We start from the raw sequence: 16,012 nt of genomic DNA, 5'->3' as shown, positions 1-16,012 counted from the left end.
ACTCCAATTCCTCCCTCTTAAAGCCTTTTTCTGTTAACTTCTTGTACTGTGTTTGGTCCCTGCATGACACTAAGAAAGAAATAATTTCAATTATGTTTCTTCAGCCCTTGTGTAGATATTCATTTTTAAGGTATATGATTCACAAACTCTAACCACAGGCTGAGAAATGCTGGGGACAGGAAAAAAACAATTTAAAGCCAGAGGTGCATGCTGAATAGCGTAGCAGGGCGGTGAATTTGTACCAAACCCATGGACAGCCCCTCTCTGCATGCACAGGTCCCAGCCTTCCTCCAAAACCCAGGGAGAAAACATCATGAGTCACTTCACCCATGCTTGATAAAACTGTAGTCTGAAAACGAACAGCACACACTAATGTATTACACTGAGTCTCTGCGCAACGTGGGCAACAAAGAACTCTAACAGCGTGTACTTTATGAAAGGTTACCTCGTAAATTTATTATTACAATTCAGTTAACTTACTGAGGGAGGGGATGAACAGCACAGAGGGAGCTGAGGCTGTGCTATGGGGTGAGCTGAACTCAGTGCAAGTGAAGTGATCCCCCCTCTCCCTCCCAACAGTGCAGCATTTGCAGACAATGAGTGGGATCAGGGAACTGGTCCAACAGTAACAAACCCGAGTCCCCATCACTCCAGACATACGCTCAGATAAACCCAGAAATAATCCATTAGCAGATCAGACCCAGAAATAATCCATTAGCAGATCAGACCCATAGTCATCAACAGCCACCACCAAGCCATTAGCAGAGAAAAACCCTAAGTGTGAAAGCACATCAGGAAATTTTTCAGACGTAATTTAAAAATTCAGGGACACTCCTGGGGTCCCTGCAGGCACCACGTGGGTGCTGAGGAGCCCCGGTCACACTGGAGCACATCAGCCACACAAGGCAGGGGCAGGACTGGAGCCACAGCCCTGGCCCCAGTGTGTGACTGGGAGCACCATGTCCCCAGGTGCTGCTGGGTTGTTGCATCTCAAAGGGCTCCATGGTACAGCTGCAACTGCTGGTTCCTCCTGAGAGCCATCAGAAAGACACTGCACAGGTTTCAAGGACAATGCTGGTACCCTGATGGGGTGCAAGTCTCCACCCTGCCCAGACATGGGCAAGGACAGTCAGCAGACTTCATCATCAGCACGCACCCTCCAGGCAGTCCCGCAGTGGGGAGCCACTGAGACCTGCTCACAGGTGTGGAGACAGTGCCCAGCTCACCGCTGGCAGCCTGCAGCGGGACCCTGGGTGCCCTGGGGCAGATGTCCATCATGTTACAGTACATTGGTACTGGCCCTCCAAGGCTATATCTACATGAGCTGTTATTCCCACAGCACATGGCACAGCCAGCCCTGGCCTCCTCCCTCCCCAGTGCTGGCATGGGGTACTCTTCCAAAACCCACTGCTGTCAGGCAGGGGAATGCACCAACTTCAGTCCTTACTTGTGCATCAGTTCACACCAATTTCACTAAAAGAACACCTCTTAGACCAAAGTATCAAATGGGATGGCACGTGCAGCCCCCGCGAGTGCAGATGTTGGTGTGTGCCAACGCTGGTCCAGCAGAATACTTTCACCTTCGTTACCATGCCTGCACGGGGGCATACATCTCGGCACAAGTGTACCCCACTGAGGAGCGTTGGTCCTGCTACCCGATGGCACTGGCCCAGTGCCAGCCGCTGGGCACCGTGTGCCCACACCGGCCAGCAGGACAGAGGACAGGCTGCTCAGTGCAGTGGCAGCGCCTTGGGTCACTGGCTGGGCTGCCATGGGAAGGAGTGGGTATGATGTGTCGGGAGGGGGGGCTGCCCACCTGCCCATCCCACAGACACAGGATGCTACTGGCAAGGAGGGCCTGTGCTCCTTGCAATGGGGTGCTTTTCTCCCAGCCCCACAGTGTCATAACAAATCCCTATGGGCAGAGATGCTCCTTCCTCTGCTCACACTTCCATATCTGCCATCACACGTTTTCCTTGCATGCAAATAGAGTTGGCGGAGGTTTTGTGAAGAAGTGGGTCTGCACCACTGTTCATTTTTACTGTAAATTGCCAATAATTTATGTGGGGTTTTTCACCTAAGATTTCATATCCACCTTTTTTTGGAAATGCTGACAAATAATTTCGGACGTTTATTTCAATCTGGGCATCTTCAGCACATCGGGTGTCATGTCACAGCGCTGCCGGGCACAGGAACGCCAAGAGTTCAGCAGCTGGAGACAGCAGGAAGCCTCTTTTTGGGCTGATCCACAGAGAACCATACATTAAAAATGAAGCTAAACTCAGAATTTTCCACCAACCCAGATTTTAATAAAAATAATCTCCCCTGGAGATAGCTGTAATATAAAGCTCCAATACTGCTTCTCATACCGTTGCCCATGCTTTCTTTCCAGTAACTGTGAATTATGGCTTAATTAACATCACTTTGTCCTCTAAGCACAGGCAAGGAAAGTGAGGGAGGGCTGCCCTCATGTCTTCTTTCCAAAAAAAAATTAAGTGCATAGCACAAGCTTGTGCCTGCTCCTGAGCTCCTCATTTAACGCACAAGCAGGACCTCATGCTCACAGTGCAGTTTGCAAGCACTTTCCCTCCAAGGATCTGTGAAATCCACCCTGCGCTGTCCATGTCAGCTGCAAACAAATGTTCAGCTCCCAGACTGGATCAATGGTTGAACCTTCCAGCTACAAAAGCTCTGGCAACTACAGGTCTGCAACTGCTTAGGGGACAGAGCTCAGGAAGATGAGAGAAATGCCCATTTTGATAATTTAGCCTGAGGAAAATGTGTCCGCTATATCCTTCATGCCTTGCTTACTCTAAGTTTTCCTCCACCCATTTCACTAGCAGTTACGTACTCCCTGTGCCCCACCGAGCCGCCCGGTCTCCTGGCCCCCAACCCCACCACACCCACCCCCGCCACCCCCCCCGCAGCAGGTCCACCCCACAGGGCTGTGGTGGCACCTCCTGCCTCGACCACCTTCTGCCTTGATGAGAGCAAGATTTCACAGCCCATGCGCCGGGCAGCCAGGAAAGGAGAAGCCACAGAAACAACCCTGTGTCCTACAGCTCACCTCATGAAGCTGAAAGCACAGGAACAATTATTCCAGAGCACAGGACACAGAAATGCTGCAGGAGGAAGCTCCCACAGGGACCCTAGGTCCACCGTGCAGGCAGTGTCCAGCATGCCCTACCACAAAGCTGGCTCCGGCATCAGACAGGGATGGACAGAAGCAGCAGCAAATTGTCCAAGGATGCTGGAGGCCCCGGAGTGAACCTGACGAGCAAGAATGAAATGCGGGTCCCATTTTTATGTTAAATGCACTTATGAGCATGCTCAGCTGGAAGTCAGGGAAGCAAAAGCATAACCCATATTAATGAGAGAAAAAATCTAGCTCAGATGTGTGGTCATCACGGGTGAAACTCTCTCTTCTCATTTCTCTCTCCATCACTTAAAACCTCTACCATCACTGTCTCTGAGTCTCCAAGGAGAAACCGTGACTCTTCGCCTCAGCTCTTGCATCGATGATGCTCAACGCTGCTTTTGGCACCCATCCTTAAACAGTGACGGACACATCCTAAACATTAGGGTGAGGTAACTGCTATTGACCCACTTTATAGACAAGCTCTCTGGGAGGCTGAACAGCACCACTGAAAACAGAAATGAGATGTAAACGCACAGCTCCAGGAAAACATTTCACCCCTGCTCCCGCACCCTCTCCCAGCAAAACATGACAAACAGGGTGTCACGACGACCTGCGATGCTCTGCACTGGTTGACAGCGCAGCTATGGGAGCTCCAACCTCCCACCTTCGCCCCCTCATCCTCAGCCCTGTGTCCTGCCACACATGTGCCCTCACACCAGGACTGCCTGTGCATCAGCCCAACACACTTGTGATGGCAATGCTGGGGACCCTCCGGCACTGTTCCCATGTGGGAGTCCCACTCTGTCCTAAGGGAAGGATGTAAACTCAGAACAAATGTACAAAATGAAGGCATGTGTCTCATTAGTCAGTGCCATGTTCAAATCTCGGAGCAATTCTATGAGGAAGCAATTAACTGGAGAGCAAGATGGGCTCAGAGCAGTGCCCACCTGCGCAGCAGGGACGGTGCTGGGGAGCCACCTGATCTGGTCCCCAGGACCCACAGGCTCCTCCCAAGCTGTCTTGGACGCCTCGAGGAAGGGTCCTCAGCTCCCAACTGTCCCAGGACTAGACAGACCCTGCTGCCAGAGACAGCCTGTCCTTTTTCAGCCCCCTAAACCAGAGGAAGGTTTGGGCACCTGCAGCTGCACCCCCAGCTCAGGCATTCTCGCTCCAGAGACCAAGCCCAGCCAGCCCTCGCCGTATGCAAATAGCCACACCAGCCACCCCACTGCTGGGGACAAAATGCAGGAAACCCAGTGTCAAACCACACAGTCCTTCTGCCCTCCCTGAGGAGAGGACCCGGCTGCAGGAGCCAGCCTGTGCACCGCAGCCACCAGCCTTCACAATAATTAGGAACCGGCAACTAACTGGCCTCAGAGCCTCTGCTCTGAAGAAGGAGTCCCCTTTCCCCACCTGGTCTCCATCAGAGCTGTGAAATGCTTGCAGAGCAGGATCTAGGCAGAGCTGACTGCCTTGCCCTGTTGATAAGCAGAGGGCTGAATCTGCTACGCTAGTGCACACATGCATATTTACGTGGCTTTCTTTAAATCAAGTTTGAACAGTTTTATGCAAATAAATTGCATTTATTCAAAACAACTCATTAAATAATTCACCCACAACGTCCCAAAGGATGTTGCACAACCCTTGGCAGCTAAACTTCCCAGGCCCCAAAATAATCAACCACAGCCACAGATCCAACACAGTGACCTGCAGTTCTCCCGCTTCAGGCCAAAGACTCCCTCCACACATCTAATAAAGCAAAGTGGATTGATTTAAGTCAAAGTGATCACCACTTTTAACCATGGTAAATCAGCTGGCAGAAAATCTGGATATAAATAATCGAGTCTGATGTTGTTTTGCATTGGTAGTCCTTAGCTATTTTCCTAAAGAAAGGCTGAGTTGGATCAATTCATAACCATTACATTAGATTAAATTGCAATTTAATATAGACTTTACAATCAAAAGTATTTTTTCCTAAGTAGATACACTGTAACTGTATGCATCTATTTAAGCAATTATAATGTTAAATATAAATGCAATTTTTTAATTTTACCCAAATATTTTAGAAAAGAGTGAGTGGCATATTTCTTACTTATAGAGGATGAGTAGTTTTTGACTTGTGATTTAAGTCAAAGTGGACTAAGATAAAAATTGGCATTAAAAATGTTCATTTAGTATGTTAAAATATTTGTCAGTACTAACAAATTAAATACAACTACTCTAAACTACCTGTGCTGGATTCATAGGAAATGTCTAAGCAACCAAAATATCTCTTGCACCTACAAGCCCCAGATCTGCTGCCCAGACACCCTGCAGCGAGGGGCCCTGCGTGCCCGGAGAGCCTGGCAAGCTGTGCCAGTCAGCTCTCGGCACGCAGCCCAGAGTTCATGCCAGTCTTTGGTGGTCCCCAGGTGATGGGCAGCACCAGAGCCAGCAGAAAGCCCAGGGCAGGAGAGCCCGCCAGTACAGCCCACCACACGCCTGAACACCAGACCAGCACTTTCCATCTTGTGACCAGATGCGACGCCCCCAGCCGAGCCCTCACCAGGGCTCCTCTGAGCACCTCATGCCGCCTCCCCCTTGCACAGGCTGTGCAGCTCTCCCACGGCCAGGCACGACTGTCCCACGGGCTCTGACACCTCAGGCCAAGCAGGGGTGGCCACAGGGCCCCACGCTCTGCCCTGCTCCCCATGCAGGCTTCAGGGGTAAACTCCAGCAACCCTAGCCAATGGGTTTAGCAGTAACTGTTAAACTGCAGCCTAAACCACAGCGTCTTTGCTGAGGAACGTGGCCCACGTTAATGACTGGTGTGCAAACGTCGACCGCCACCTCTCTGCTTCTCACCTCCCTTCATGCAAGGAGCAAACTGACATGCTGCTGTGGACAAGCTCCCCAGGGAGTGGGTGGGCTCCTCAGCTCGCACCAGTCTCTGCACCTGGACACCATGCTGGCCAGGTGCTATGCTGCAGCTAACCCCAACCTACTCAGCTTGGTGTAAGGGATGCTGGATAAAATGTAATGGTTTGTTATACCGAGGATCTCGGCCCACTCTTCTATGGATCCTACTGTCTGGATGCTGATAGAGTGCTCAAACGTTTGCATTAGGAAAACAGACACACAAAAAAGCTACAAAGGGTCTTTAAAATATGTCATGCTTGGTGCCATATTCAACAGCATACAGTTATGAAGCATGGGGCTGCACAAGTGAATAAGAAAGATAAAAAAAAGTGGAACAGCTGCCTCATTCATGAGCATTATTAATCTGATCTGAAAGAGGCTGGGTTCCTATGGAAAAACAATGTGCGGCTTGTAATCAAAAAGCATCTCAAAGCATGTGCATTAAGTGGTTTGATTCTCCCCTAAAAGGGGTGAATAATCTAATACAACTATTGACAGCTAGAGGTTTTTATAGCAGCAGAAAGCAGATGCTTTGGCCAAGGATCAAAGTTTTCAGCACAGGTTTAGGCCATTTTGGAGGTCAATTCCTGACCTCCAGATCTTCCCTTTGCAGCAATAAATTTCTGCTGATTTTCTTTTTTTTTTTTTTCCAACTGCTCACATAGCTGAGACAAAACAGAGCCTGGAAAAAGGGATTTTAGGATCTACGTGGTACTGGAAAACCGTGAGAGGCGAAGCGTGGGACAGAGGAGAGGAGCCTACATGCCCAGGAGCGGAGGGCAGGTGCCATGGCCATTGGCCATGCTCCTGCCCCTCAGGAAGCCACCACACTGGCAGGGCCACAGCACGAGTCTCACTGTCCTCACCCCTCTCTTTTCTGTCGGGCTCCCTTCCCTCTCTGGGCACAGAAAACAGCCAGCTGCACAGGCTGGCTCCTGCCTCATCTTCCTCCTGAAGGAAGCCACAGTGAGCGGCATTCCCGCGCAGCCTCAGGGCACAGGGCAATGTCCTCTTCGGCCCTTGGGGAAAGGCCTTTGTGGTAAAGCAAGGCTTTTCATTCCTCGAGTTAAAAATTACCTCAGAGAAGATAAAATGCAAGAACATGATTTTGAGCTTTTCATTCCTGATTTGTGATAGCAGATAAGGACCTAAGTAGAGCACGCTGTGGGTGGGTGTATATTTAAATCGCGGGCTCCATCCGCACTGCCAGGAGTTCACAACACATCCTTGGTGTCGCTCAGTGTAAACACCTGGAATAAAGCTAGACACCACCAGATCTGCCTCGCAGCCCTGGGGCAGCGTGAGTGCCGGCACTGGCTCCGTGTGGGGCAGGAATGGGCAGCCACCATTTCTGCTAGCGATGCCATTTGACACCAGATCCAGCTGAACACAATCCAGAAGAGGAGAAAGGCCTGCATTCCACAGTTCACGGACACGTCAGGCTGCTGCTGCTGCAAGGGGCCCATCTCCTCCCTGGGCTGCACTGGTGCATGCTGACCCAGCTCACGGAGCTGCTGCAGGTTAAAGCTAATGGGGAAAAATGTTATTTTATCTTACAGCAGCTCCTCAGTTTGGCTTTAACATGATTTAAAAGGGAAAAGAAAAAGAGTTGCCAGCACACAATGGAGAAGAAAAGCCCTTGGAAATCTCCGGGAGGAAGTCTCATCAGCTGTACATCGCCGTTCCTCTAGATCTTTCCAAGCTATTTCAGTAAGCTCCAGCTCTCTGATAGTTAGCAGCTTCCTAAGTACCACTCATCTGCAAGAGGCTCTTATCTCTCTACATATACATTTTTTATGTGATGTGCTGAGCCCTGATTCCTTGGAACAAGTTTTCCCTGCTTCCAGTGAAAAAGTAAATAGAAAACCTGTGCCTCACTACTCCTTAATTACAACCATGGTGGCAACTGGCCATGTGGACAGCAGCCAGTGCTGCCCACCAGCTGCTGCAGAAAGTGTTTTCCCATCGGATACATCCCAGGTTTGGTCAGACACCTTGCAGGATTTCAGCACCAGCACACACTGCAGACTGAGAGGACTTTGATGACCGCTGGAGGCATTTTTGCGCTCTCCTAGGATTATTTCTGTATTGCCACCTTTTCCTACCACCGGGCCCCAAACGAGGTTGTGACTCGCCTCCAAAGTGCTCCTGCCACAAGACTTGAGAATCGGTTTTCAAACGTGTTTTAATGATACAGACCCACAATTCATAACTATTTCAGAGAAACAAACCTTAGTTTGGGCATGCTTCTGTCTCCTTAAAAAACAGACTATAAGCTCATAAATCTTGTGGGTGCTTTGGATAATTTTATCCTGGGTCTCCACCACCCCCTCCCACAGAGCAATGCACAGCCAAAAGCTGAGCTGAAATGGCTCTTCCTGGAGGATAAGCAGCCGCAGGCCAAATGCGGGAGCAGGTGGGCAAGACAGAGACGCTCCACCAGTGTTAGGAAGGATCCTCAGGGCCTTGCACATCGGCCTCCTCTTTCCTTTGCCCAGGCTCACACTCCCTCCCAGTGCAAGGGCCAGCACCAGTGTGCACCAGCAGCTCACACAGACCAGGGTTAAAGGAGGAGGGGAGGTTCCCAGGTTATCAAACGCCAAATAAATTGCTATCTTGGGAGTCGCCACAGAGTCCAGGCTGTCAAAACAAATCAATTCCCTGCCCTACAGCCATGGTATGGAATGGGTCCATGGAGCGAAACGCTAGCACAGCACTGAGAGTGGGCACGTGGAGCTTCGCACTGGACACCGCTGCCATCAGCAATGAGCCCAGCTCCCACACCGCTGCTTCCCCGGCACAGCTGAGCAGGGAGCAGGACAGCGGCCAGCAGCTTGCACTGGGACCAGTGAAACGCTCGGGCCCCCCCCACCACGCTGCCAGCATGCTGGACCCTGGGCTGCAGCCCAACTCTCTCGCGGGAGGGGTCTGCTCAGCCCTGTTTGGTCACAGCACACTGCTCACCCCTGCCCACCCACTCTGTTTTGCACAGCCCATCGAGCAGGGTTACTCCCCAAAGTTAGCCCTGCAGTGCACTGACACACACGAGGGCAGCCGGGAGCATCCGGGGTTTCCCAGCAAGTGTTAGATCCTGCGGGAGATGATCCCTGGAGCCAGAGAGGAGAGTGGCACTTGCCAGCCATGCTGTCTGCAGGCAGTTGCTGAACATGGAGCACACTGGCTCTGCCCCCTCGTGAGCTCAGCACCATACAGTCCTTAATCACACCATCACACGCCGCTGCTCAAAGACTATACCACCGACCAGATGATTTTTCCTCCTCCTTTGATACAACAGCAGCCTCTCATATTTTTCTGTGCAGCAGCAGCTGATGGTGAGGAGGGATTCTGTGCAACTGAGTGGTCCCCTGTGCTGATTTCTATCAACATATAGTGTATATAGGGCAGATCTACCCAAAGTCTGCATGTTAACCACATCAGCCCTGGTGCCAGGGGGTCCTGCAGGGAGCTGGGACGCCCCAGAGCACAGTGCTGCCCCAGGTCTCTGCCACCACGGCCCCAGGAAGCCTTTCCTGTTCTGCCAATACCTGAAGCCACCCCAGGAGTGACATGGATTTGGGACAGCAATTTATATAAAGCATACATGCCAGCAGATTTTCACTATGATTTTTACTATTCGATTTTTAATCCACAACAAATGTTAAGAATAGTTTCATTCATCCTTTTCATATCCATTGCTTCCATGAGTTCAGCATTTCTGTCTGCTGAGGTGTCCACAGTCAGCACCATGTTACTTAGCACGTGGCATCTGCACAGCCATGCAGAATAAAACTCTCTGTAGCTGCAGGAAAGCAGCCAGTGTGAGGGACTGCACCTTGTCCAGGAAGTCAGAGAGGGCTGCGGGCAGGTCTGCTGCCATGCGCGCCAGTGCGGTGCTGCAGTGGCCCTCCCAGCTGCTTCACACCGCTGCCGAGCATCTGCCGCTGCCAAGCCAGCACAGACAAACTGACTGCACCTCTTCACATGCTTTTCATAGTTAAAGTCTGTCCTGTGTTGTGGAAAATCACCAGGGGACAGAGCACACAGCAGCAGAGCAAGAGGCTTTGACACTCCCTGGCTCAGAAGAGATGTGTCCACTGGCATTTCCTACATCCTCCTGTCTTTTCTCTGCTTTCCTTTTAGGGAGAGGAAACAGTGCAGGAGGTAGCATGGTATAGAAGGGGCTTTTTATTTACAGACACAACAACCCTCCTTTGCAAACCGCCTGGTCAGAACCAGTGTCCCTTGTTGCATGACCCCTCTGCAGCACCCAGAGCCATGTCAGCAAAGGCACCACAGCCCCCTCCCCACCCTCCCTGTGCTGACTGCACCACACCTCCCCTCCGGCTGCAGGTGAAGCTGTGCACGGTCCCTGTGCCTCCATCACCAGTGGGCAGCTCGCTCGTCCACAGCTCGTGGCCACTGCATCCCTGCCTCACTGGGCTGCAGAGACACAGCATTGGTACTGCTTGCAGGATGGATTGCAGCCACACTCATGGGCTTGTGGCACAGTGAATTCAAATCAAATCCCAAATGAATGGCACACCACACCGTCTCTTAGCAGCCTGCCTTCCCACCATCAGTCCTGGCTAAGCAGAAGTTCAGGAAAACTTTGCCTATCTCTCTTTTATAATAGGAAAATTTATTTCTTCGTTTCCCTTGCCTTAACAGAAAAATCAATGCTTTGTGCACTGGTTTTCAGGCTCTTCTTTCATTTGCATTAAGGAGATAACAAGCCAGAAAATATTAACCTGAAGCATCAGATGACTGCGAAGAGGGATGAGGGCAGAGACTTTTCTGCAGCCAACAGAGGGAAATGAGCAACACCATCCTGCAGCAAAGGGAGGCCCTGGCTTCAGCAGAGACCTCAAACAGCCTCTCACAAATGGAGCTGGGTGGTCCCATGCCTCCAAGGCCCTTGGTCATGAGACATTTCCTCGCCGGTCCCCGACACATCACCAAAGCCCTGTGTGGGGGAGGAGCCCTCCTGCAGGACAGATGCCAGCAGAGGAAAGGCATGTCAGGCCCCACTGCCTGGACACCACAGGACATCCTTTCACAGGATGCAGATCCTTCAGCATTTCCCAGGCTTTCCCGGCTGCGACACAGCTAATGGGCCGCACTTCAGCATGGTCCCCTTTGATGAGACCAAATTCTTTCCAGGGCTGCAAATCCACCTTACCAACTGTGATCCTGCCATCTTGGGAACCAATGATCTGTCTTGAAACCACCAAGGCTGTCACCACAGGGCTGCACCCAGACACCACAAGAGACAGCGGCTCCCTCTCGGCACTGCCCACTCTGCCAGTGCTGAAGAGCAGAGCCCACATTCCCAGCATTGCCAAGCAGCCATGCTCACATGCCTCCCATAGACAGACGGTCCCTCCAGCGCCCTTGTCCCCCCGTGTTCCCTCCACAGCCCAGATGCTACCGAATGGCACTGTCGCAAGAAACCCGTCCACGGCTCCATGCCTCTCCAACCCAAACAGCTTTCTGTTTCTCATCCCAAATCAGCATCTGCCCTTCAAAGGGTCTCTTTGCTCTCAGTATCACTCCTCCCCTCCACCACAGCACGAATTGTCCTTCATCCTCCTGCCAGGCCACTGACATGACCTGCCCTGACTTCACTCCACCTCAGGGCTCCCAGCAGACTGGCCGCCCCCCTTGCACCCACCATCCCCCAAAATCTGCTTGCAGGAGCACAGCACCCACAGTCCAGGTGGGAGGAGCAGGAGCCGGAGTTCCACCACAGTCGCCCCCACAGCAGGCTGGGCCGTCCCAGGCACCTCCCAAAGAGCTCAGTCCCCAAACACACGGGACACTGCTACTTCGAGTTCTTCATAAACTGCTAGTGGGAAGGGAGGGGAGGAGAGGAGGCAAGGACCCAAAACTGAAGCAACAAGATGTACCCATCTTGTGGCACCTTCTTTTCCCCAAACACTTGCCTTGAGTGCCTCAGCTGCCACACAGAGAGCTCACAGAGGGGAATAGGGGGCAGCAAATTTTGGGCACCACGAATCCAGCTAGTAGTGGAGTCACCTGCATGGGGCCATGCAGGACAGAGGACCCTTCAGGCTGCAGGGCATTGTGTGGCTCCTGACCATGGTCCCAGGTACTCCCCAGTAGAGGAGCAGCGTGTGCCAGCACATGCCAAACACTGCTCATCTCCCACTGCCCCAGCCTCTGCCCCTGCCCAGGACAGTCCATGGCCCCCATCGCCTGCAAGGTGGTCCCATGTCCATAGGCTTTGGGAACCGTGCAACTCCCTGGGTAACTCTGCCTGTCAGAAAGGAGGGCTATTTGCAAGCTCTGTCGGTCAGTACTCTGAGGGGTTCATAGCCTGTTTATGTCCCCAGCAGAGTTCTTCACCTACATGGCAGGGAATGCCACTAGCTACTTCTGCACTGCAAGAAATTGAGTCTCCTTTTGGTAATTAAGATGTGCCCCCTTCCCATCCAAGCACACCGCTCCCTGGTTTCTGCACTGCAGAAGGGCCCATCCTTCTGTCCCATCTCTACCTGCCTCTCTGCATCTCATGTGTCTGTGCAGAGTAGGAGATGTGTCCTCTTCCTCCTGCACTCCAGGTTCCATTTCTCAAGCTGTTTATATGGGTGTAGGGCAGCTTAGCCTCTCTTCCCTGAGCTCAGAGTCGGTGCAGGTTGCTCAGACTATTTAACCTGAAAGTGCTGGCCCATCATTAGGATGTAAACAGTGATGTGCCTGAAGAGACTGCCTTTTCAGAGACAAGGTCACAGCCTCGGGTGGAGATTTGCTTCTAACAATGGAAACCACTAACAGTGAATTCAAGGGCTTTCAGCTGAACAAAGACAGTGATGGAGAGTTGCAAAGGAACCTAAAAGAGGCTTGGAGACAGCTCCGAGAGAGCTGGGAAACTTGACTTGAAAAGTCAGCTGCTTCATAGTCTAAAAACCCACCTGAAGGCTCCAACCCTGACAGAAGACATGAAGAACTTGAATAAATTGAACTTGGCAGCTAATGGAGTCTGACTCGTTACTGAAAACCTACCTGTCCACCCTGTGCCTGAAGATCCCAAAAGAGACAATCCCCATCTTCAAGCAGAGCTTGCTATAGCAAAGCCCATGGCACATCAGCCATGTGCTGCAGCTGCCAAGCCAGACCCAGAGCCCCAGAGACACCCGTGGGAGGAGGGTAGGGGGTCTCTTCAGACTGTGCAAGGGCTGGAGTTCAGAGAGCAAAACCCTTTGGCACACCAACCCCTTGCCAGCACCACACAGTCCTGAGGAGGCCAGTGATCCCTGTTGGGGTGCCATCCCTTCTCCTTATGTTTGTGCTCTTCCTAGAGCAAGCAGGGAAGAAAGCCTCTTCTCTTGGATGATCCCTGATCATGTGCCACATCACTCAGAGCAACTCAACCTCTGGACAGGTCCAGGAAGGAGATGCAGAGTCAGGTCAGAGGAGGTGAGGACTGGTTCATTACAATGCAGGCATTTGCCTCTCCTGCAGGTGCCATCAGGGTCCTGTGCCTTATCCCTGCCTACTGGACATCCTTCCCTTTCCTCAGCCCGTCTGAGTCCCAGTCTGCACCCGCAGGCTGTGAGATCCCTCCTGGGGTGCAGACAGTAACCCTGGCCAGGAGCGAGACCCCCACACAGACCCACAGAGTGGCCAAAGTGTCAGCCTCCCTGCCAGCTGTCCTCCAGGGAGGGCCACCACCGCAGCAAAGCCAGACAAGCAGAGCAGCAAAAGCAGGGGAAGGACGCCTCTGGGAAGATGCCTGTGCCTCAGGGTCTTCCCTGCCCTGCGGACGCAGACTCAGGCAAACAACAGCTTGACAGCAGCTCCTCTGAAGTGCAAAGGCCTAACCCAGCCCAGGGGAAAGGGTCTGAGCAGCAAGAGACCACACGAGGAGAGGGGTCCCCACCTGGCCTGAGAGACAGTGTGCCACAGCCCTGCTGAGCCACAGCAGCCCTGGGAAGGAGAGCCGGGCTCTGGTCAGATGGGTGCCAGCACAACACCCACTAACTGCAGGGAGGAGCAGGACCCGTACGGGCCAGGAGCCGGAGCAGTGAAGAGGTCTAGGATCCTTGCTGCTCTCCGGCTGGGTGAGACCAAGGACCCCGTGCCCTGTAAGAGGGGAGGAGGAGGAGGCTCTAGAGCATCTGTCCTGTGAGCTTCTCCAAAACACAGCAAACATCCTCCAACACATCCCAGAGTGCCTCATGAAGGAGACAGGAGTGTGGTGGCAAGCCCAGCAGTGGCAGATGGGACAGGCTCAATTGCTCGTTTTCCCCTTGTCCCCTTTCACACTGGTCAGGCCCCCATCTGCTTGGATGTCACCTTGCAGACAGGGACCAAGCCTGTCTGCTCAAGGCATGAGGAATGAGCACTGTGAGTGCCCGGATCAGAGAGCTGATGCATGGGGATGATGCACAGGAGCCTAGGGAAGTTCAGGGCCAGTCACGGGACACTATACAGCTCTTAGGGGTGCATACTGTTAAGCCAGCTGGGTTTTTCCTGCCTCCCTTTATTTAAGTGAAGGTACCTCAGCTAGCACAGAAGAGGAGTTTGCAAAACAGGCAGTTTCTATTTGGGAAGTCAGCCCTCACCTGAGCTGTAAATGCAACAGCTCTCTGCAGGCACTGCCTTGGTTTGAAAGAAAGGGATGCCCAAGCACAGCTGCGGGCTGGTGGACAGCACGGGTACTGGCTCCCCTCGCCCAGCCCGCAGGGCAGCAGAGGGTCTGACGGAGTAGCCATCGCACTGTCCTGCCTCCTACAGCTCCCCAGGGCAAACTGGTCTGCAGGGAGCCTTCACCCAAATCTTTCATCCTGCCTATCTGCCCAGGGGGAGCAGGTGCCACAGCACAGCCTCCGACTCCCATCTGCATCCCATGAAATCCAGAGCACACTGCCCCGTGGGACGGGCAGCAGGGACAGGGCTGGTCGGGCAGCCCTGCCCCTCCATGAGCACTGTGCACAACCTGTGAGCTCCTGCTACTCGCACTGCAAAGCCAGAGCCCTGAGCTGCGACTGCAGTGAATTCCTCTGCACATCAACCAGGCTCACGGTGCGCAAGCTGCGCTTGCCAGGACGAGAGTGCTGTAGTGCTCTTATCTGCACCCAGCAGCGCTGTCCCACGTCCCCAGCGCTCCCCACTGCACATCTGCCAGCACCCCAAGCACTGCCTGCCTGCCTTGCTCGGCTGTCCAAGGGGAGCAACGCCCCCAGCCCCAGGCAGCCAGGCAGCCCGCAGGTCTCCCCAGGGGCTCCTACTCTGTTGGCTCCCACCCCCAGCCCACAGAGGTTGCACCAGAAACATTTCCACTCTTCAGCTCTCTGATATGCATCTCTCCCTTGGGGAAGGGAGATCTGTGAGGGAAATTCCTACTTTATACATGCAGAGATGCTCTGCTTTGCATGAAGTGCCCCATTCCCTCCACTGCCTCGGGTGATCTTCAGTCTGGCAAGGCTGAGTTGCTTCAGTCTGACTCTGGGACTATCCCCTGGTTGCAGTGGAGGACTTGTAAGGAGGAAGGGGGTGGGGGTTTACAACAGACCATCACACTGACTCCAGCATCACTGCTTCCTCCAATGCCCACGCACATTCCCAAAACAAACTAAGACAGGGAAGGGAAGTGCGGAGCAGTGCCCAAGGAACAGCAAAGCAGAGAGGTGGATACCATGGCAATGTGCAGAGCAGGGGCCCTCACTGACAGTCCTTGGACCCTGCCCTGTGCTGCATCACACAACAGGATCTGGGGTGAGGACTGGAGCAGGATGAGACCCAGGACTGTGCATCAGCTCGGGGATGGGTGTGCACAGGGATGACAGAGGAGGAGCTGATGTGCTGGGACTAATACAGCAGTGACGGGAAAGAGCAGGCACCATGTCCCGGAGAGCCTTGCTCACAACCCAGCAGGGGCTGGGGCGGGAACAAGCGGGTGTAAAGCCTTCCTGCAGCACAAGGTCAGTCCTCGCTAGAGTAAAGCATCTGTCC

The sequence above is a fragment of the Pygoscelis adeliae genome, unplaced genomic scaffold, assembly GCF_000699105.1.
Source record: "Pygoscelis adeliae isolate BGI_AS28 unplaced genomic scaffold, ASM69910v1 Scaffold478, whole genome shotgun sequence".
Classification (NCBI taxonomy): Eukaryota; Metazoa; Chordata; class Aves; order Sphenisciformes; family Spheniscidae; genus Pygoscelis; species Pygoscelis adeliae.
Note: the sequence above shows the minus strand (reverse complement) of the source record.